Source organism: Gracilinanus agilis, chromosome 6 (assembly GCF_016433145.1).
Source record: "Gracilinanus agilis isolate LMUSP501 chromosome 6, AgileGrace, whole genome shotgun sequence".
NCBI classification, from domain to species: Eukaryota; Metazoa; Chordata; class Mammalia; order Didelphimorphia; family Didelphidae; genus Gracilinanus; species Gracilinanus agilis.
Window position 1 is genome coordinate 118,187,907 of NC_058135.1, and position 24,115 is coordinate 118,212,021.

The window sequence follows — 24,115 nt, forward strand, 5'->3', positions numbered from 1 at the left end:
AATAAAGGAAACCTTTTCAAAAACGTTTAATAAGTTCTATAAACCTTGTAAGATTTTTTTTTTTTTTTGCCTTTTCACAGGCATTCACCAAAAGCCATTTTCCCAGGAAAGATACTACCATGGTTTGCCATTTTCTTTTCCAGCTCATTTTGCAGATGAGGAAACTAAGGACAACAGGGTAAATAAAGTGAGAGTCATACAACAAGGAAATATCTGAGGCTGCATTTGAACTCAGGTCTTCTGGACTCCAGGCTTGGTGCTCTATTCACTGAGTCAAGAAATATTACACATTCCCTTTAAAAAAAAAAAGTCCTGTCAACATTACTCTTAATGTTCAGAAAGAATAATAAGGGATTTCTTTTTATTTCACCATTGAAACTTCATATTCTACTTCTTTTTTTTTAAAAAACCCTTACCTTCTGTCTTAGAATCAATACTGTGTCTTGGTTCCAAGGCAGAAGAGTGGTAAGGGTAGGCAATGACTTGTCCAGGGTCACACAGCTGGGAAGTGTCTGAGGCCAGATTTGAACCCAGGATCTCCCCACTCTAGACCTGGCTCTCAATCCACTGTGCCATCTAGCTGCCCCCCACCAAATATACTACTTCTTAATGGCCTGTCCCAGGACTTTATCTCAAGAGGAAAAAAAGATAAAATAAAATGGATTAAAAATGAAAAATCTAAGAAAAATGGCCATGATTTAGCACTGAGTGGTTTCCCCCTGAAGAACAAATTTCAACAGGTCTCTGCAAAAATTGTATACAGAAAAAAAAAGAATCTGAACTAAGAGAAATATTACTCTTTAAACACTTCAAAATACAAGAGAAATGTGGCTAATTTTCTCTCTGGCACATGGAGTACTCTTCTGCAAGGGACCCCTGGGGAGGAGACCCAAGGAGGAACCGTCCCAGAGCCAGCCCTCCCGAGGCTGGAGACGGAGAGCAGGAGGAGGAGCCAGAGAGTGAGGCGGTCTGCCCACCAATAAGCATTTACTAGGGACTGACTGCATGTTCAGTCCTGGGATGTTTGGAACGTTTCTAGCCTCCAAGAGCTCACCTTCTCTGTGAGAAGACAACATTTTTAAAAGTTGAATCTAAAAGAAGCACAGCATGAATGGGAGGCAAGCTCTGAGGGAAGGGCTGGAGGGACTCCTGGAGGGAGGAAGGCACAGGAAGAAACGCCTGACCCCATCCCTACCATCCCCTTCAAGCTCCACCTGGTCCGGCTGACTGCACGGCTGGAGTCCTCTTACTGGGGAGGAGCCGGACCTGGGCCGCCCCTCATGTATTTATGCCTGGGTACGAGCCCCCTGAGGGCAGGGCCTGGGCAGCTTGTGTCGCTGCATGCCTAGCACCTACCACACTGTTTTCTACAATAGGGCACTCATTACATGTGGGCTAGATTGTGCTAGAGGGGAGAGGTGCTGGGTACAGGCAGGCCCACAGGTGAGAGGCAGATAAGCCTGGGGCAAGAGCTGAAAGAGGTCGGGAAGGTTATCGAGTCCAATCTGCTCATTTTCCAGGTGAGGGGTACCAAAGGTTCAAGGGTTTAGTCATTTGCTCCAGACATCCAGGAGGGATTGGGGGGGAGGGGGAGGCAGACAGAGACAGAGACTCTGTGATCTAGCTGGAAAGGCGGGGAAGGCCTGGCTTGCCTTAAAACATTTTTCCCCAAAATACTTTGGACTCAGAATATTTTGGGGAGAGAGATGAAGGGATGGAGACAGACAGACAGACAGAGAGAAAGAGAGAGGGGAAAATGGATAGTTGAATGGACAACAGACAGATAGACGGAAGGCAGACAGAGACATAGAGATGGAAGCCATTAATGTCGTTCTGTGTTATATCAGACTACAGAAACACTGCTAGATAAGGGGAGAAGGGATTTAAGGGAAAGTTTGGAACAAGATATAAGAAATAAAGGAACTAAAAAAGGACATGGTAGATAAACTTCAGAATTCAGGAAGACCAGAATTCAAATCTAGCCTTAAAACAAACAAGTCATATAATGATGGGTGAGTGGGTCTGCCCTTGTCTGCCTCAATTTCCTCATCTGTAAAATGAATGTTGTGAGGATAAAATCTGATATTTGTAAAGTGTTCTATAAATCTTAAAGCACTATGTAAACATTAGATAATGTTTTCATCCTAAAAAGTTTTCACAAGTATTTTTAGTACATTTGTAAATTTATAATTTTATATTTAATATTTCAGAATGGAAAATACCGTTAGCCTTAAACATTTTTCCCTAAAACCCCCAAACACACTGTGGGAAATGCCAGGATCCTACAGAAATATTAGATCACAGGATAGTGTAAACCTATTATGTATGTTAAGTTATTTAGTGAAATGTTAAGTAGCAGTAATTCTCTCAGAAGAGGTCAACCTAGACCTTCAGAAAAAGAGGAAGGTGCAAAAATTCCCTCCTTGCTCCCAACAAAACAAGGCCTTCAAAGCTAGCCTTTCCCTTTAAGGGTAAGGGGGAATGCCATTTACAATACATTTTAATTCAGCCACTGTTTATTCAACATCTACCATGTGTAAGACAGTTTCAGGCACTACAAGGACACAGACAAAACAGTCTTCTTTTCCACCAAATAGTATCTCCCTACTATAATCCATCCTACACACTGATGTTGAAATGATTTTCCTTAAGCACAAATGTCACTCCCTTATCCAAAGAATATCACTCCCCTATTCAATAACCTCCAGGATTAAACATAAACTCCACTGTTAAAACTGTTTAAAATCTTTACAACCAGACCCCAAATCTATCTTTCCAGCCTTATTGGATATTACTCCCTTTCCCACATTCCAGCCTTGTCGATGTTCGTGATGGAAAACAACATTCTCTGCTACTTCTGCCTTCCCACTGGCCATGCTCTACATCTGAAACCTGCCTCATGGAATCTCCCTCTTCCATCAAGAGGCAGTTCAAGCATCATTTTCCACGGGAAGTCTTTTCTGATCCCCCAGATGCCAGTGCCCTTCCTCCCAAACTAGCTTCTGTTTAACTAAGATAATGTATATCTTACACATGTAAGTACTGATTTATTTATATATGGCCTTGTTGTCTTGCCCGCATAATATAAACTTCTTGAGACTAGAAATTGTTCCAGTCTTTATATTTGTATTCCCAGTGCCCAGCTCAGTCCCTGGCACATAGTAGGCATTTAATAAATGCTTGATGACTCAGAAATATTCAAATACTGATGCTGTGCCATAACCTTGAACAAGTCATCATCTGAGAGTCAATGTTATAGGCAACAATTACAGGAATTATTAAAAATAAAAATGACTAATATAGCGAAAATTCAGAGAATAGGCCTAATAAACTAGCTTAGTCTGAATCTAACTCTACCTGTAGAGGACTATCTCCTCTATAAAATATCCCCTCTACCTTTTGATGTCTGGTCTGACTTCCCAATCCAAAAACTGAAACTTAAAGACATCATTTGTGTGAAAGTTTCAAAACATTATCCATTTTTCTCTTCTTAAATTATCATCATGGAATCAAATCATACATTCAGAACCAGAAGGAATCTTTGAGGTCCTAGAGAATCTAATTCTCTCATTTCACAAAGAAGAAAACTGAGACTTAAAATTCAAGTGTTTTTAACCTAACTATTCCAAGTCCAGTCTGTTATCCACTATCACAAACAATCCTCTCCTGATAGACTACTACTCGGATTTGGCCTTACTACTTAAAATTTTTTTAATAAAGTTAAAAGAGCGTTTTTGCTTATACTATTTTAAAGGTATGTTTTTGGAAATAAAGTAACTTTAGTTATAATATCATTAAACTAGAGTACTTCTCTCATTTAAAAAAATTGAGGGTAGGAAAGGGGAGAATGGGAGAACCATCCACACAAATCTCAAGTATGTGCTAAATAGAGTAGGGAAACTACAGAACCTCCCAGGCTACCAACTCTGGTACTCCGACGTCTATTTTAGCCCAGAAATAAATGTTCTCTCCCTTTCAATTTCAAAACAAGTCAGCAGTTTCAGAAAAATCACTCTGCTGATTTCTCATTAACCATGAAAATAGAAGAAAAATAAATGGTTTCCCACAAACCTTCCAGAAATCAGCCTTAGTCTGTGAGGACTCTCAGAGAATACCTTCGCGAAGTGCTGTTCTTTTATAAGTCAGGGTCAGTCTGACCTCCTTTACTTTTAGGAATCCAAAATTCAACAGAAGATGAAAAGAGGGGAAGATCTAGGGCAATATTATTTGAGTTTAGCTACAATTCCAAATGTAAGCTTCACTTCAAAACCAGGGTATTTTTCAGAAATGAACTTAGCTCCAAGAAGAAATGAAAAGATCTCCACTCCTTTGCAGAGGTGTGTGGGGAAGTAGGGGCACAGGAGGTAAAGAACACAGCATAGTATCAGATTTTTCAGATTTATCCATCAGGTTTGCCAGATTTTTTTCCTCTTTAAAAAAGTAAGTCCTTTTGTTAAAAATGTTCTTATAAGGGACTGCTCTCTGGAATGGAGTAGGAAGCAGAGAAGGCAATTTAGGCAATATAAAAACAAGACGGCAATAAAAATTTTAATAATAAAAGCATTAATATAGTGTACAATTTTAGTTAGGTAAGCTTCTATTACATAAATGTCTTCTAAAATTTTGGGAGGTTTTTTCCTGATATGAATACTCTGGGGTTCTAAGTTTAATGAAAGCCTCTCATCTACACAGGAAAAGAGAATATCCATACAGCATGGAGTCATGTTTTTTAAGCAGTTCAGAACCCAAGGGTGAGAATTTGAGGAAGGAGAGAAGATAGAAAAAAGAAGAGAGGAGGAAGGAAGGGGTGGGGGGGCTGTAACAGGAACAGGGCCCAGTGTCACACAAGCCTCATGCAAACTTCCCCTACAGAAATGAAGTTTAAAGAAAATTCAAGTCAAATTATTTTGAAAGAATGTGTATTTGTTCAACCTATGTATGTTCAACACATATTCACATACACAGAAAAATACATATTCATGCATACATATTCATATATACATAGATAAATACACCTTCATATACAAAAGGTAATAGATTTTTTCATTTTAAAATTTGAACTTCTAACACAAGGTCGACTTGAGTTTTCCCCTCCCTTTACTATCAGGATAAGAGTAGTCATAGGCATTTTCAGATTGTGCAACCAATTGCATTTCAGAGATTCCTAAATACAATTCTTTGTCCCAAAGACAAAAGAATTAAATCCATCAGCTGTTATTAACCACTCCAATTATTTAAAAAATCAGTATCTCTTCATTGAGAAATTCATGAATCGCCCTAGGACTCTGCCTGCCAGGAAGAAGTTCAGACAATGGCATTTCTTCCCCCTCTAATGCTCCCACCCTCTTACCTCTCCACTGAACCCAAAACCAATTAAAAAAAATCTCTCAGCAAGAAAGATTTAGAACTGGAACTAGATGGATGAACAAGAATTGGCTGCCCAGCCAGCCTATGCCAAAGTTAGGCCTGAGAATTACAATTCCTTGGAGGGATCAGTGCCCAAAGAAGTTCCCATACAGCCCTAAGACTATAATGACCAATTCAAACAGAGCAGAGGGTTGGAAGGGGAATGCTGGGAAATGCACTAGACCATCACAGTAAACACATAACGATTGCATAAAATGTGGTACAGCATGGATTTGTGTTGAGCTTCCCAATTTTTAACTTTCTAAAACAGTATGACCTTACAGGGGAGGGATCCAGTGAAATCTTTAGGATAAATGGACTAAAAACAGGATTCGAAATAGTTCCTCCTTTATGCAATGACCCAGGACAATTCTGAGGGACTTAAAGGAAGAAACACTATCCACATCCAGAGAAAGAACTGTGGGAGTAGAAACGCAGAAGAAAAACATAGGATTGACCACATGGTTCAATGGGGATATGATTGGGGATGTTGACTTTAAATGATCACTCTACTGCAAATATTAATACTATGGAAATAGGTTTTGAACAATGATACACGTAAAACCTGGTGGAATTGCTCATTGGCTCTGAGAGGGGGAAGGGAGGAGAAGAGGGAAAGAACATGAATCATGGAACAATGAGGAAATATTCTAAATTAATTAAATAAATAATTTTAAGTAATTTAAAAAGTTAAAAATAAAATAAAAATAAATAGATATTCTATAAAAAAATAAATAGTTCCTTTTCCATCTTTCATTTCTCGGATTTTATCCACCCAAGTAAAAAATAAATTACTCATGTTTCCCAACCTTTTTCTGGTCCACAAAGGAGCCATGTAGACCAAACCTCTCATTTTACACATGAGGATTAAAAGACCTGCCCAGCAACACATTGAACTGGGATTCAAACCCAGGTCTCCAAATCTCAATCCAGCCCACCTTCCATTTTCCTATGGCTACCTCTTTCTCTAGCCTCTGTGTTTACTTAGTGCCCTATACCTATAATTCCACCTACTGAAAAATTGCTCTTTTAAAGCTCTTTAAAGTGTGTATGTATGTGTGAAAATCTCAAACTACACTATAACAAAACAATTGAGTACTGGCTAAGAAAAAAGAGTAGAGGATCAGTGGAACATGTTAGGAAGTCAGCACACAGTAGTTAATGACAAGAGTAATGTAGTGTTCAATAAACCCTTAAGACTCAGCTATTGTGAGATGAACTCACAATCTGAAAAAAACTGCTGGGAAAACTAGAAAATAATATGACAGAAACTAGGCATAAACCAACATCCAACACCATACACCAAGACAAAGTCCAAATGGATCCTTGATCTAGAAATAAAGGGGGATACCATAAATGAATTAGGGGAACACAGAAAAGTTTACCTGTAAGACTTATGGATAAGGGAATAATTTATGACCAAACAAGACACAGAGAATATTTTGGAAAATAAAATATATAATTTGATTACATTAAATTTAAAAGTTTCTATACAAACAAAAACAATACAATCAAGATTAGAAGAGAAATAACAAACTGGGGAGATGGGTTTACAAAGGCCTCATTTCTCAATATATAGAGAACTGAGCCAAATTTACAAGAATACAAAGGATTCCCCAATTGATAATGGTCAAAGAATGGAACAGGCTGTTTTCAGAGGAAGGAACTAAAACTGTTTATATGAGTAAATGTTCCAAATCACTACTGTAGAGAAATGCAAATTAAAATAACTCTGTGATACTACCTCACTCCTATCAGAGTGGCTAATATGACCAACAAGGAAAATAATAAATGTTGGAAGGGATGCAAGAAAATTGGGGCCCTAATGCACTGTTGGTGGAACTGTATATAGAACCGTGCTCAAAGGGCCACAAAACTATACATACCCCTTGACCCAGCAACACCACTACTGGGTCTATATCCCAAAGAGATCAGAGATAAAGGGTTTTTTTGGACCTACTTATACCAAAATATTTTTAGCAGTTCTTTTTATATTGGCAAAGAATCAGAAACTGAGGGGTTGTCCATCACTTGGGGAATGGATGAACAAGTTGTGGTATATGGTTGTAATGGAATACTATTGTACCATAAGGAATGATGAACAGTATAAGTTCAGAAAAACCTGAAAAACCTTACATGAAATAATGCAAAGTGAAATGAGTAGATTCAGGAGAACTATGTATACAGTAACACAAATACTGAAATACTGTATAATGATCAACTGGGAAGGACTAAGCAAAGCAAGGTTCCGTGGGACTTTTGATTAAAAATAAAATAAAAAACCATCATCCACAGACAAAGAAGGAACTATTGGAATCTGATTGTAGACCAAAGCATGCTGACTTTCACTTTATTTCTTTCATGAGTTTCTGGTTGCATATGTGACATTTGTCTTCAGTCACAACATGAGGAATTTGCAAATACATGTTGCAAGAGAGTATTCCTATAACCTATATCAAAATATTTACCACCTTGGGAGGAGGGAGAAGGAGAATCTAAATTGCATAATGTCAGAAAACAACTGCCAAAAATTGTTTCTACATGTAATCGAAAGAAAAAGTGTGTGTGTGTGTGTGTGTGTGTGTGTGTGTGTGTGTGTGTAAACGAGAGAGACAGAGAGAGACAGAGAAGAGAGAAGAGAGGAGGGGGAGTGTGTTGGGTTAAAACTGACAAAGTCAAAGTCAGCCATACATAACCCTTCTTAAACTGAGTTCTAGTACACTGCTACTATTGATCTGGCTTTTCTGTATCTCCAAATACTCAGATTCCTCTGAGTTCAGAGAGAGGTGCTTTGACGTCAGTACAGCCTAGGAATTGCTTATGGGGGTATCTAACACTCCACAGCTAATTAATACCCATTTTGGTTTTTTTAATAAAAGGAATAAATTAATTTTAATCAGGGAGAAAGAAGCATTTGCTTACCTGTTTATTCCAGTTTGATCTGCTACATACACTGTGGGCTCAGCCTGAGGACACACCAGACACAGACAAAGAACCCAACTCTGAACAGCTCCCAGGCTGAAGTTACTGATGTTATCATGAGGATAGCTAAACTTCTTATGGGGCCCCAGGTAAGTCATTTCACTTCTCTGGGTCTCAGCTCCCTCATTCGTCCAATAAATGGATTGGAGCAGATCATAGGATGGTATGGTTCATTCACAGATTTAGAACAAGAAGGTCTGAACCCAACAGGCTCATTTAATTTGTTGAGGAAACTGAGACAGGTTCAAAGTGATTTTATCCAAGGTGATACAACTGGTAAGTAACAAGGCCAGCATTTCCACCCTAAATATTCTGACTCCGACATTTCTTCCACAGGCATCAGATATCTGCTACCACTGATCTAAGAAGACCCCTTTCGCTCTGGTTTTATTAATGTGCTTATTTGGGGTATCTCTTGTACATACTTTATAAATTCACATATAGGAGACAGCTAGAGTAACTCAGTGGATTGAGAGTCCTTGGGTTAAAATCTGACCCCAGACACTTTCCAACTGTATGACCCTGAGCAAGTCATTTAACCCTGCACTGCCTAGCCCTTACTGCTCTCCTACCTTGGAACCAACACACAATGTTGATTCTAAGAAGGAAGACAAGAACCTTTTTATTAAATAAATAAATAAGCAAATAAGCAAATAAATAGATAGATAGATAGATAGATAGATAGATAGATGGATGGATAGATAGATAGATAAATAAATAAATGAATGAATTAATGAATAAATAAATAAATGAATAAGCAAATAAGCAAATAAATAAATAAATGAATAAGCAAATAAGCAAATAAGCAAATAATTAAGCAAATAAACAAATAAATAAATAAATAAATAAATGGGTGAATGAATAAGTGAATAAATAAATGGATGGATGCATGAGTGAGGGAATGAATGAATAAATAAATAAATGCACGTATAAATGTCACTTAACCCTGTCATAATGTAAGTATGTTGAGAGCAAGGACTGTCTTATTTTTGTCTTTCTATCTCTAGCATCTGGTATGATGCTTGGCATATAGCCAGTACTTAATAAATGCCTGCTGGTAGGCCAGCATACTACAAATTCAATACTTAACCACGTAAAGATGGATGACAACAAAAATGTGTCAATTCACCCTTGTCAGAAGGTTCCCAGTTAGAAGGATAATCGAAATTCATGCATTTTTCTGCTTCGCTCACAGAAATCATTTTTTGCCCAAGATCAAGAAGCTGTGAAGCTTATAAACTCCAGAGCCAAAGTCCAGATGATTTTATTTCTTCCATTAAAATACAAGGTTAAAAAAACCACTGAGTAGAATCTAAAAAGATTTAAACCATTCCTATAAAATCTGGGGCTCTCAAACTTCAGAAAGTAGGGGAAATAGCTGGCAGGGAGACAGGAAGTGCCTCAAGTTCAGGACCAGGGCTGAACCTGCACAGGTAGCACGATTGAGAGCCCTTTCCCTGGGTTTAGGCCGACCTGACAAGTTTCCCCTGGAATATATAGATGCATGTGGTTGCTAGGGTGTCTCCCTCAAACAGACTGCCTCCACAGAGCAACAGGCATCACACCTTAGAATTTTATCCCAGGGAGCTAGCTGCCTCATGGTAGAAGGCACAGGGCCAGGGTGGTACTGATGTCAAGGCTGACGTTTCCATTTCCTCTCTAAATATTTTTGCTGATCACCAGTCCTCCTCTATGACTATGTCTAAGGGAGGGAAAACTGCAGGCTTAGGGAGCTGAGGCTTCACTAAAAAGCAGGAGGAAGTGATGACAGGCAAGGGCCTAGGAAGGCCTCCCATATGTTTCATCACCTGTCCATTCACTGTATCAGAAATGAATCAAAAAGCATTTATTTAACACTATATACAAAGTCAGCACAAGCAGGTGCCAGGCCAAAAAATCCAACAACAAAAACAATCCTTGATCTTAAGGAGCTTACATTCTATTATATAATTCCTATGAATATACTATGTGCATACAAACTACATACAGAGTACATAAAAGATCAGATCAACATTGTGCTAACAAATGACTAACCCCAAAAGAACAGAAAGGAAAAAGGATAAATTCTGCATTTACTTCAACAGTTCCCGTGGTTCATTTCATCCACAGCATACCATCTCGTTCTTCTTTTCCTGGGCCTTATCTTCCTTATATTCCTCCCTCCCACATGCCTGCTTTCCTTCTGATCCTTAAGAAAGGGACAAAATAATGGAAGTGAGAAGAAGCTCTGGCAACATATCTTTTGCATGTCTTCTCATTCTCCCTCTCACCTGTTCCACTAATATCTGCAGGCAAATGAGCGAAGTAGTGAATATTTTTGCAGGCTGGTGAGTTTGGTTTTATGAATGGTTATAAAGACAGATTCAAGTCGTTTGTATAAAGAGGGCACTTCAGATCCTAAGTATTTTCACTGGAGTTCCTAAATATCTTCAAGGTTGTCTAAAAAACACTTAGAAATGATTCTTAAGTTTTCAAGAGGGACTTTCACATCCAATGGCATTGAAAAGTCTATTTTCCAAACAAGGTACTTTAAAAATATACTGGACAGATTTTCCTGAAGTGATGCAAAATGAAGTGAGCAGAACCAGGAGGAGGCTGTGCACAGGAACAACAAGAGTGTACGACGACCAACTGTGAGGGACTTAACTATGATCAGAAATGCATGGATCCAGGCCAAGTCCGAGGGACTCAAGACAAACAAGAACATCCACTGCCATAGAAGGAATAGATGGAGCCCAAAAGCAGAGCGAAATGCATCATTCTTCACTTTATTTCCTCCATGAACTTTTCTCCAGTTTAAGCACTATGTGTCTCGTTTTAAATGATGAACAAGGAAATACGCATTGTATGATAATATATGGACATCCTATATCCTATCATCTGCCTTCATGGGGAGGGGAAAGGAGTGGGAGGGAGAGAACATGGAAAATCTAATGAGTCATCTTCCAATTCCCATAGTAGAAAGAGGCAACTTTGGACAAAACAGTTCGGGTTCCATCTCCAGTGAGGCAGGCTCCTGTCAGCCCTCTTCCTCCAGGGCCTGGGAGCTTGCACCCCACTGCTTGGAGGACCCAGTTATATTCCTGAATCATATCAGATCCCCACTCCAATGATGCCTTCTTAACAGAAATGAATCCCAATCAAAGCAGCCCCAAAATTAAAGCTATATTCTATCCCCATTCTCTGGCTTGGGATGACTGGAGCATGTGTACCAGCAGCCAGAAAGGTTTGCCAAATGAGACACAAAGAGGCAGGGGCTGGGGGAGGGGCTCCCCAGACAAAGCCCTGAGGACAAAGCACTGTAGGTGGGGAGGGATGCCTGAGGATGCTCTGCAGAGTTCCCTTATTTCCTAAAGAGAGAAACTTTGGGGCAGGAGGAATGGGGCAAAATAAATAAATAAATAAATAATTCCAAAGAACCTGAAATGCTTTCTTTCAGGTATAAGAGATAATTCCAATATACATCCTTTTATAATCTAGTGAAAAATTTTTACACTTCGATAAGAGAACATCACACACAGCTACAGAATTAATGCCAGAAGAATAAATGTGAACAATCCCTCCAGAGAGTGAACTGAAAGTGTTTCTATGAACACATCTGTCTCCTGGACGATATCTCCTGGGATGTGGGGAGGGTAGGAGAAGCTGTGACACTTGTGGATACATTCTATTAATAAATGAAAATTTTAAAACTTAGATAACATTTCAAAGAAGTAAGCGATCCACAATTTTATGATTTTATTGAACAAATCCCCAATTTTCCTCAGGTCCCCTAATCAATTAAATGTTATCTTATTTTTTCCATTGATTGTTCAAAATTACCCAGAAGCTATTTAAAGTATTGTGTAGTCATCATTTACGATAAGAGTTCTTAAAGTTATTTATGTTGTGGAATGGCCCCCTCATCTTCTTTCCCCACAGCAGGAGAGGTAAAGCTAAAATGCAGGTTATATTTAAAAGTCTTGTTTTTTTTTTAATAAGAGGGTCAAGTGTTAAACATTTACAAACATACCCTTGAGTAGACACTACTATACATGGCGAAAATGGGTGTATTCCAAATAGGAAAAATACATTTTAAAAAGATAAGTTCAAGGCAACTTCATTTTTTCAGCCCAATTCTTACATTCTTAAACAGGCCCCCTTCTCAGAATGTTCAATGTCTCTATTCATATTTGAAGAAAATGCTCAATTTCCATTAAAGCTTAGTGAAAATAAAAACACAAAATTTTTTCCCATCCAATTTCACACACCTCCTCGATTGACTTCTTAGGCTCCCAAGTTAATCTATGATTTGTTGCTGGGTTGTTTCAGTCATGTCCGACTTTCCGAGACCTCATTTGGCATTTTCTTGGCAAAGATACTGGAGTGGTTTACCATTTCTTTCTCTCATTTTGCAGATGAGGAAACTGAGGCAAACAGGGTTAAGTGACTTGCCTAGGGTCACACAGCTACTAAAGTGTCTGAGGTCAAATTTGAACTCGGTAAAGAAAGATCAAAATGCCAGGCACTCTACCACCTCGCTTAATTTAGAGGTTTCTTTTCCGCTTTGCAGTTTTTCTTTCCAATCTTAAAAGTGCCAAAGTCTCTTTGCTGGAGAGGGCTACTGAAGAAAGGACAGTAGATGGCACAAAATACAGGAGTGCAGCAATTTACAGCCTTTCTAGATCCCTCTTCTTCCCCATCTTTCCTTGATCCCCTTTGAATTCCACAGCTACTGTAGGAGGGGCAGACTCCTGGGCCTGGAATCTGGTCCTAGGCTGGACTCTCACCTCTAATGCTCACTATCTATGTGACCCTGGGCAAGTCATTTAACCTAAGCTTCAGTTTTCTCTTCTAAAATGGAGGACACTAAAAGCACCTGCCTCATGAGGTGGTCACATTCAAATGAATGAGTAAGCCTGACAAATTACACTTAATGTGTGTAAAGCGCTTTGTTAAATTTTAAGGCTATACTGAAAAAAGTCACCAATCAGCATTAGTGCTCTCAACCTACCCAGTCCCCTCTTTATTGCTCTCTTACCCTCCAACCCACTGAGCCACTTGGGAGAGACAGAAGAACCAGGCGTGGCGTGCTCCAGGCAGGGTGAACAAATCCACAAAAGGCTACAATCAGGGCTGGATGTTTTTGATTTTTAATAAGGTGACGGAGGAAATGTTAATAAAATGCAGATTAAGCTAAGAAGTCCTGTGTGGGTATGTGTATAGATGTATGCATGTATGTGTTTTTTATTCTTAATAACAGACAAGAGAGCCAGTGGTTAAACATTTACTAGCACACCTCTGCTTAGAAGCTTCTGTACACAGAGGAAATAAGAATGTATTTTTTTCCTTAGTAGGAAAAATAAATGTTAAAAAAAAAAAAACAAGCTTGAAGCAGCTTCGTTTTTTTTAGCTTCATTCCTACACTGATCAACATAAACCTACCTTCTCTACAGGAAACCCTGAAGGGTTCAAACACTGGCAAGTAATAGGAAGTTACACTCTTGTTAAACAGGGCCCTTAACCATTTCCTCTGTAGATAGGAACCCAAAATTTCCACCTTTACAAGTTAACCAAGTTTTAACAAACAAGGTTTCTTCACTAGATAACATGCCAGGCTTCGTTTTCATTTGGCTTTTGTCAAACTAAAGCCTGCCTACAAATGCTTCCAACATCTTTCAGTACCTTTAAGGATAAAGAAATAGTCAAAACAGATCCCCAGAAGCAACAGAAAAGAATGTGCAAAGAGCTTTACCAGACGTGTCCAAAGCCAATTCACTGAGAATCTAACAATATTCACAGTGTGGAGCCTGGCTACAAACTGCCTGTGAGGGACCCTGGACAAGGCCCCACAGCAATGGGCCTCAGTTTCCTAGGCTGTAAAATGAAAGGACTGGGACAGATGGCTGCCAAGCGTCCATGAAACACCTTCTCTGGGCAAACTGAGAGGGATTTGAAGCTGGGCACAGATACACAGTCCCCCTGCCCTCCCTGAGCCTATGATCCCGAGAAGATGAAGGGATGGCAGAGGGAAGAGGGTCAGGCGATGTGCAGGAATAGAACGTAAAGTAAAATGGATCACGGGCAGAAAAGAGGGCCAAAAGGATAAGAAGGACAGTCGCTTTAAGGTGGACAGCTCAAAGAAGGCTGGCTTCACAGTGTTAATCTGGGAAGGAAGAAAAGGATTTGGACAGGCAGAAAGAAAAGGGGAACGGGTTCTAGGGACAGGGTGGGGAGAGGTGTAAATGCATCCAGTCAGGAAAGGTCACACAAGAATGGAAGATGGCAGAAGTCCAGCATGGCTGGATTTTACTCCTTTTGTTTGGACTTGCAATTTACTGACGTAGGTAACCCCTCCCATGAGGCAACTCCTTGCCCCAGAGCACTGAGGTAACTGTTCTGAAATTTTTGGTTCTATACAGTAGCTGAGAATTTGCCATGGGTTATGTAATAGCATGACCAGTAGTATATATTGAACTCAGATCTTCCTGACTATGTCCAGCTGGCTATTTACCCTGACAAGTCATCTCTGAAATAGAAAGCACATAAAATAAGACTACAGGGGGGCAGGTAGGTAGCTCAGAAGATAGAGAGCTAGGTCTAGAAAGGAGACATCTTGGGTTCAAATCTGGCCTTCAGACACTTCCTACCCTGACAGGGTACCCCACAGCCTAGCCCTTAACTACCTTCTGCCTTGGAATCAATACACAGTATTGATTCTAAGACAAAAGGTAAGAGTTTAAAAATAAATAAGGCTAGAAAGGTGGCTTGGACCATACTTTGGAGACCCAGGCCAAGAAATTTTTATTTTATCCTCTAGGCCACGGGAGTCACTTGGGGTTTCTGAGGAGAGAATCTTTACCAGTCTAGTTAAAAGTGGGGAAAATTGGATTTCAATTTTAAGAATTAAATGGGAAGTCTCTAATACAAGCAGAAAAGGCCTTAGGGGTCATCTAGTCCAACGGCTCTCATTATGGAAGAGGAGGAAAATGAGGCTCACTTGAACTAATGGATTTAGCCCCAGGATCACACAGGGAATAAACTGTAATGGAATTCCAAAGGCAGGACCTCTGACAACAATATACATCAAATCATTAGAGGATGACACCTTCTAGGTATTAAAAAAGTGAATATCAATCAAATAGTAAAAACTCTGCTATCTATTTCCTGGAGGAAGAACTTTTAAATTAAGGCTGCCATCATTTTGTTGTCTCTCAGTTCCCAGGACTGTTCAGGTCTTTTCCATCTCCAAGTGTGAATGGCAATCTCCTATACAGCATCCCTTTGCAAGCCTCAAAGTGCTACAGAATAATAATGATGATGATGATAATAATAATAATAATACATTATATTATTATGTATATAATGTTGTATATGAATAAATATACAGCTGTGAATTCACATTTGTATTTTCACATTCACAGTTGTATATTTATTCATATGTAATATTACACACATTCTCAATAAGACAGTGATCCAAGGCAATCCCAGAGACTCATGATAAAAAAATACCATCTCCTCCAGAGAAAGAACTGATGGAGTCTGAATGCAGAACAAAACACACTATACTTCACCTTCTTTCTTCTTTTTTTTTTATTTTGGTTGAGATCACTTCCACCAAATGATTAATATAGAGAAATACTTTCTGTGATGGCACATGTAAAATCTATATCAGATTGCTTCCCGTCCCAAGGAGGGAGGAGGGATGGAATGACAGAGAGAAAATCTAGAACTCAAAAAAATTTCAATGAATGGTAAAAATTGTTTTTACGTATAAGTGGGGAAGGTTTTTATTAAAATATTATAATAGTATCCTTGTTATTATTCTGTAGCACTTTTGAGATTGACAAAATGTCCCTCTCTTAATCTTCACAACTAGCCTGGGAGAGAGAGGCTATGATTGTCCTCATTTTACAGTTGAGAATATTGAGATAGAGAGATGAAGAAAATTGTCCATAATCATAGAGAGCTAGAAAGTGTCTGAAGCAGGATTTGAAATCAGGTCTTCCTGACTGGCATTCTCTATTGCACCAGTCAGCTGCCTTTTTTTATTATTAAAAACTCTTGTGATAGGGAAATTCATTACCTCTTAAAAGCATCCCATTTCTCTTTTGGATTTCTGATTGTTATGAAGTTTTTCCTTCTATCAGGCCAAAATATATCTCTCTGCAATTTCCATTCACTGCTCATGAATGTAAAAATTCCATCCTCTGTTTTATTTTTCACCTCTTTCCCTTAATTATTAGTGAAGTCCTTTCTCAAATAATCCACCCTGTGTATTGGTTGATTAAAAGTGCCCACACAGAAGCCAGGATTAAAGCCAACATCAAAAGAGAAATCTAAGAAGAGTGACCCTCTGTGGAGTCGTCTCCTTGAAAAGACAGAAAATTTCAAGGAAGACTTCAAGTACAAAGGCCAGGCTCCTTCACACCTGTACTATCCCTCCCTAACAACTCAACTGTGCCTCTCCAGCCCAAGAACAACAAAGGGCAGATGTTATACCCCATTCCTCCCAAATAATAAGTGAAGAAAACTCAAAAATAGGGAGAAGCACTACCTATTTCATAGGGCCTGGTAGTTCCTGATTACCAAAAGGACAAAATGTTCCTTCTCATTCGGTAGAGAGAGATGGCAAGCTATATGGCTCAATGGAGAGAGCACTAAGCCTGGAGTCAGGAAGACTCAAGTTCCTGAGTTCAAATCTGGCCTCAGACATTTGCTAGCTGAGTGGCCCTGGGCAAGTCACTGAACCCTGTTGGCCTCAGTTTCCTCATCTGTCAAATGAGCTAGAAAAGGAAATGACAAACCACTCTGATGGCTTTGCCGAGAAAACCCCAAATAGGTTCATGAAGGTTCAGACAACACTGAAATTAAAAAAAAAAAAAATAAATAAATAAAAAAATGAAGGAGATGGCTGAATCAAACACTAACTGACCAGAGTCCAGGAGAAAAACACATCCAGATTTCCCAGAACTTCCCAATCAGAATTTTGAGCAGAAGAGACCTTGAAGACACCTAACTCAAAGCCCTCACTTTACAGTTAAGAAGCGGAAGGCCCAAGCTCCTATAGTTAGTTAATGAAGTTAAAAACTGGACCCTGAACTTTCTGATTACCACTCTGGTTCGGACATGATCCTAAACAGATGGATCCCTTTGGCTCCTCAGAGATGACAGGATCACAGGATCACAGATGGAAGCAACTTTAAGGCCCTACAGTTTAAGACCCTAATGTTACAGATGAAGAGAACAAAGCCAAAGAAGAGCAAGCAAAAGACCCACAGTTATAAGAATGCCCTCAGAGTCCAAGGGAAGATTGGAACTCGGGTCCTCTGACTCAGACACCTTCCAGGGCCGTTGATCCCAAATGTACCCCAAAGCTTACTCACTCTCTTCCCTCTCTATCCCTCCTTCCTCTGGGACTCCAGACCACGTAAATGGGGTGAGGGAGAGCCAGTCAACACAGCGGAGCCCTTTCTCAAACACTTGACATTTCAGGGATACCGCTGGAGCATGGATCTGATCCATGTTTTTCTCCAGGAATACACTTTTCTGATGACAATCTTTATGCCACGTTTTTTATGTCATTTCTCATTTAAGTGTTATTGCCTACCCACACCCACTAGGACAACCCACAGAACCCTTCATGTTTTATAAAAATGTTTTTAAAAGACTCAAATGGAAACCTGAAATGGGCATAGACTCTTAAATTGCTTAAGCTTTTTACACAAATCAGCTCATTTCTAACCTTCTGTAAATGAAGGAAAAATAAGTCCTGTGGTAAAAGAAAGAGATGAAACCTGCCCTAGCAGCCTTGTAATTTACAGGGGCACCTCTGAAAGCCAGGGAAATAGGTCACCTTTGTCGATTCTCTGGAAAGAGAAACAGCATGATATTTTATCAAGCTGACTGTTCATGAGAACAGAAACACTACTTGTTAGGGGGGAGGGCTCAGTAATCAGCCTGGGAAAACTTGAGTCCCCATCAGGTTTTTTTAAGTGACATTTTCACAAGAAACAACTATAGTCATACCATAATATTCTGAAAAGTTGACCAATCCTGTCAAGCATCAATTTAAAAAAAAAGAAGGAAAAGGCAGACCTTTCTACAAATAATTTCCCAAATGTACACCAAAGCTCATCCTGCTTTTCCTACCTCCTTTCCTCACCACTTTCTTCCCCTTCTCTCTCTCTCTCTCTCTCTCTCTCTCTCTCTCTCTCTCTCTCTCTCTCTCTCCCTCTCTTCCTTCTCTCCCTCACCTGGTCTTATTATAATGTATTTAAATAGCACATGAACTCTTTTGGGCATCAGGTGTTCTAATCTTTTGCAGTACTGTGTTTGGCTGCAAAGTAATTTCAGGCAGTTAGAGAAATGCAAAAATAATTGTAGCTAATGTCAAGTAGCAGGAGTAGCTGTAAAGAAAGAAAATCCTATCTTTCTGGAGACAACTTTACTTGCCCAGCCCAATGAACAAGGACAAAGACATCCTACTTAAATATCAACTCCAGTGGGAATAGTACAAATGATGATTAAAAACGAGCAATATTAACTTCTGTCCACTATTAGTGTAAACTCACAGAAAGGAGAAGCTTAAAAAAAAGGGGGGGGCCACAAGACAGATAATAACAGAAGAAAAGGAAAATGCCCAGGAAGAGGGAGAATAAGAGCATCTTCCAACCCCAACCACCTCAATATTCATATATCAGTCCCTACAGACTTCTAGATAATGGAACTTAAGAGCAAAAATTCTTGACCTTTCTTGTGTCAAGCACAGAATAAAATTACCAGAAAGAAATCAATTATATGATAAAATACAGTTATCAATTTTTTTAATCATAGATTCTAAGTTAGGAACCCCCTACTTTATAGGGGCAACTAGGTGGCACAATAGATTCAATTTGATCTTAAAATCTTATCACAAGTTGCTACATTTTTATTCAACTTCCCAATTATACTTTTGAAACAGTCCTTTCCTCTGGAATCCACAAAAGAGGGAAATCCTGAAATCTGACCCTGGATAATCCTTTCTACATTCTGACAACAGTCAAGTCATTCACTTCAAAACCTCCCAGGAAAATCATTTCCACCAATTTACCTCTCTGTTTTCAGAAATCATTTCAGTTATTTAAGAGATAATTTTTTTAAATAAGTGGAAAAGAACACATTTATGCATATGGTTCCAATAAAAGCAAACTAATTAAATAAAATGGATGATGTCTATAAGAAGGCTTCTTTTTTTTTTTAACGTGGGGTCTGTTGAAACAAACATATGGTAACACCTTGTGTAACCACCCACAGAATCCATTTCTGCAATCAGGTATTACTTAATAAAAGAGAGCAGATGACTTGAAGTCATGAGTATATATTCAATTATGTAAGGCCTTCTACAATCTCTTTTTATCTATGAACTATTATCTTTTTTTAAGATATGTTTTTTAAGAATTTGAAGGAACTTGGGAAGACCTGTATGAACAGGGTCATGTAGTCAAAGAGAAGGAAAAGAACAATACCCACAATCATATAAAGGGAAACAACATGAAAGGTCACCCGACCAGATGAAGGCAGTGACCCATCCTGCCTTCAGAGGAACTTGTAGGGACATATAGCCTCCACACTCCCTTTAGCAGAGAGTTGGTGGATCAGAAATAAAAATGAGGCTGCTTTATCCTGTACAACTGAATTTCTTCGTTATAAGAGAAGGTTCAGAGGGCAGGGAATAATGAAGTAATTGGGAAAGGGCACAAAAATATTTTTCCCAAAGAGTCTTCCACAAAAAAAGTTTCAAATAAGAGGATAAGAATTTTTCTAAAAAATACACAACACACAAACACACACACACAAAAAAAAGTCAAGACATATTTAATCGTCCCATCCTTTGGTTTAAGGTCTTTTTTAAAACTTTATTTGGCATTGGCATTTATCACACAAATGGCTTTTCCCCATTTGAGGATTAAATTTTCACTTCTCATTGGTTCTCTTTGCTCACCCCGGCCTAAAATAGCAGCACCTATAAATAAAGCTGTCTAAACAAAGTTCACTCATTTTACATATTCACTTTCAGTGAGTTGCATTAAGTGGAAAGTTGCGGCCTGAACAAGGTCTTTCTTCTATAAAGTTTCACAGAAAGAGGAAGTCTAAAAAGTTGGTCAAACTCCTTTTAAAGGGAAATTCTCTTTGAGGTATGCATGGAAGAGATGGTTCTTTCCCATCCTCACATCACATTTTAGATGTATTTTACATACATATATATGCATGAATATATGGTATTTCCTTTCCTTGTTTCTATTTATACCTACTTATTTGAGCTATGTAAAGAACCATTCTGAACATTTCCATCTATTGTAGAGGACACTCACCATTGCTACTAGGTCCAATGTCATTTCCCCACAGGCAAAAATAAGATAATATTAATCCTGAAAGAGTCCGGAAATTACCAGCTACATAGAGCGGCACGGGATGACTAACATGATGGGTTCCTTTTCCTTAATCCATGGGATTCAATTCTTCTAAACTCAGAATGGAAAAGGAAGTTACCAGCAGGAACAGCACAATGAATTAAAAGCCAGATGTCGGCTACTATGCACATCTTCAGCTAATAAATCACTGTGCAAGCTGTCTTTTAAAAGCTTCAAAATCCACCCTATTTTCTGTTCACTCCCCATTTCCTCTTCCTGGGAGGCTCAGGCAGTGATTTTTTCCCCATAAGAAGGAATTTTATTACTATCAGAAACATTAAGAGACACATTATAACTTTTCTTTTCTCAAATAACAAGTTGGATACAATATAATTGAGAGACATGATTTCAAGGAGGAGTGAAAAAAGAAAGAACAAAGATGAGAGATCTCTTCAAGGCAGAGAGAAAAGGGAAGGCAGGCCAACCAGATTGGTATGTGAGGTAGGAAGAAGATGAATAGAAAAAAAAAATTTGTTTAATTAAAATTACATACAAGTGGCTTGCTTCTATTTCCACCTTATCCTCTGATACTTGGGAAGTCTGTTTTTTTTTAACCTCCTAAATTTCTACTGGTATTTAATCTATCTCCTTCAATGAATTTAGCTATCTAATTTCTATGTTAGATCCACTAAAGCATTGTTTTTATTTTCCCTTAAAAACTAGAGGTCTCAGGCCTAGAGACAGGAGGTCCTGGGTTCAAACCCGGCCTCAGCCACTTCCCAGCTGTGTGACCCTGGGCAAGTCACTTGACCCCCATTGCCCACCCTTACCAATCTTCCACCTATGAGACAATACACCGAAGTACAAGGGTTTAAAAAAGAAACAAACAAACAAAAAAAAAACAAAACTAGAGGTTTAAAATTCTTCATATTTACTGGTAGTGGAGCTATGAACTGGTAAAACCATTCTGGGGAAAAATCTGGAACCACATTCCAATAGCCATTACAGTATACAGATCCTTTGACCCAGCAATACCACTACTAGGACTATACCACAAAAAGATCAAAAAGGAAGAAGAGGACACACATATAAATAAATATTTATAACAGTTCTTTTTGCAAAAAAAACAACGGGATGCCATTATTTGGGGAATGGCTGAATGTAAGGATATTATGGGATATTAATGGGCCTCCAGAAATTATGAAAGGGATGGATTTAGAGATTTTTTGGAATTGCTTCAGGGTTGAGGGTAAGGAATCAGGAGAATAATTTATAAATGAACAACACTGTACAGACAACCAACTTTGAGAGACTTAAGAGTTCTAATCAATGCAATGACCAACTAAGATTCCAGAGGATGCATGATGAATGGACACATGCCACTCCCACCTCCTGACAAGTGATATATTCAAAGGTACAGACTGAAACAAATGTATATTCATTACGGGGGTTTTGTTTTTCTAATTCTTGCTTTCCAATTTCCAAGAAAGGATGAGAGGTGGGCAAAGATAAACTATCATTTAAAAAATAAATAAAATCATTGCTATTTTTAAAAATAGAGTACAAATGAAATTAATTCATTCAACAAATGTATATCAAATGTCTAATATGTGCCAGAAACCATATGCTAAGCATTAGATATATTTTTTTTAAAAAACCAATCCTGTCTTTAAAGAGCTTACATTCTTTTAGAAATAAATAGCATATACATTTCAGTAAATAAGAATAACAGCATTTATACAGAACTTTAATGTTTATAGAATGATTTACAAATATAATCTTATTTAATTCTTACAACTCCCCTAGGAGATAGGTGCTGTTATTATCCCTATTTTAAAACATAAGAGAAGTAGACAGCAATTATGAGTTTCCCAGGGTCACATGGTAAGTGTCTCAAGCCAGATCTAAACTCAGGTCTTCCTGATTCCCCACCTAATAATACTCTCTCTACTACCTAAGTCACCTACTTGCCTCAAGAAAAGCATCAGATTACTCAGTTAATTACAGTTAATGCTTACTACCTCCATGGGCCTCAGTTTTCTTCTCTACAAAATAAGCAGATTTCTCTAGAGTCCTGAGACCCTATCAACTTTATACTAACTCTGATCTTATGAATATACTTGCACAAAAACAAACAGAATAAAGGAGATATCATCTTTATAAATCAATTTTATAAGACATAATCACAAAATAACATTAAAAATGACCATAAGTCACTATTGAAAAATTGTTCATAGGAAATAGTTATAACATCTAGGCCTATTTAATAATATTTCAAATTTATCTTTAAAGAGGTACTGAGCACTCCACATATACCTGAACTAATTATTCTGTCAGTAATGTCTGTAATATCAGTAGTCACTTGAGAAGAGATTATCATTAAACATGGGGGAAGGAGATTGTGTTAGTTTGCTGCTGCTGAAAACAAAACTATTAATAGTTTAGAGAAAGATGAAAACTGGAAGAAGGGAAGGTAAGAGACAAGCATTATGAAAACTTTCTCTTCCTTGGGTTTCTGAACAAGATAAAAATATATTTTGAATTACAATACAACAAGAAATGTTTGGAAGACTAAAAACCAAGCAACAAATAAATATTTTGGATAAAGCACTAAGACATACAAAATAAACCCTAAAAATTTAAAATGTTCACAATTTAAATTAAATCTTAATTTAAAAATTAAATTTTATTAACTTATTAACAATTAATTTGTTAAATTTCAGGGTTTTTTTATTTAAAAATCCTAAAGCTGTCCAAATAAAGCAAAAGTAATGGATAAATTCCTAGAAGCACTCAAAAAACAAAGTGATGTGATGTGATGTGATGTGATGTGATGTGATGTGATGTGATGTGATGTGATGTGATGTGATATAAAGTTTCATCAGTGACCACACTTAATTTGGAAGAACACGGGGAACAAGTCCTTTTTGATCTCAGAGCACCTAATTGTAAGATGGTTTGAACACTGAAGATATTTCTTTGTTTTTTAAAACTTCTCAAATTCTGACACTGAGTATTCATACAAAAAAATTATTGTAGAAAAAATAAGAAACAGACATTGATTACTTGCACAAACACAAGATAAACAGATGTCACACATTATTAGTATGTATGGTGAAAGATAAGATTTTGAACCCTCCCCCCCCAAAAAGCCAACTTTTTGGCCAGTCAACTGTTATTAATCTCCACATTGGCTCAATTCACATTTAACTTGTGTCTGACAAATTTTAAAAACACAAAATAAAGTACTGTTCATCCACCAATACAAATTTCTTACCCTAATGAATTTACTCAGGTCATGTGCATTTTCTGGAAGGCCAGCAGGGCTCTGCAGAATGTAAGCCCACCTTTTGGTC

The 24,115-nt window shown here is 38.2% G+C and overlaps 1 protein-coding gene across 1 annotated transcript in view; it reads right to left on the reverse strand.

Annotated features, from left to right (window-relative positions):
- Positions 1 to 24,115, reverse strand: part of TMEM131L (transmembrane 131 like) — a 167,164-nt gene that overhangs the window by 92,836 nt on the left and 50,213 nt on the right. The window lies entirely within an intron of this gene.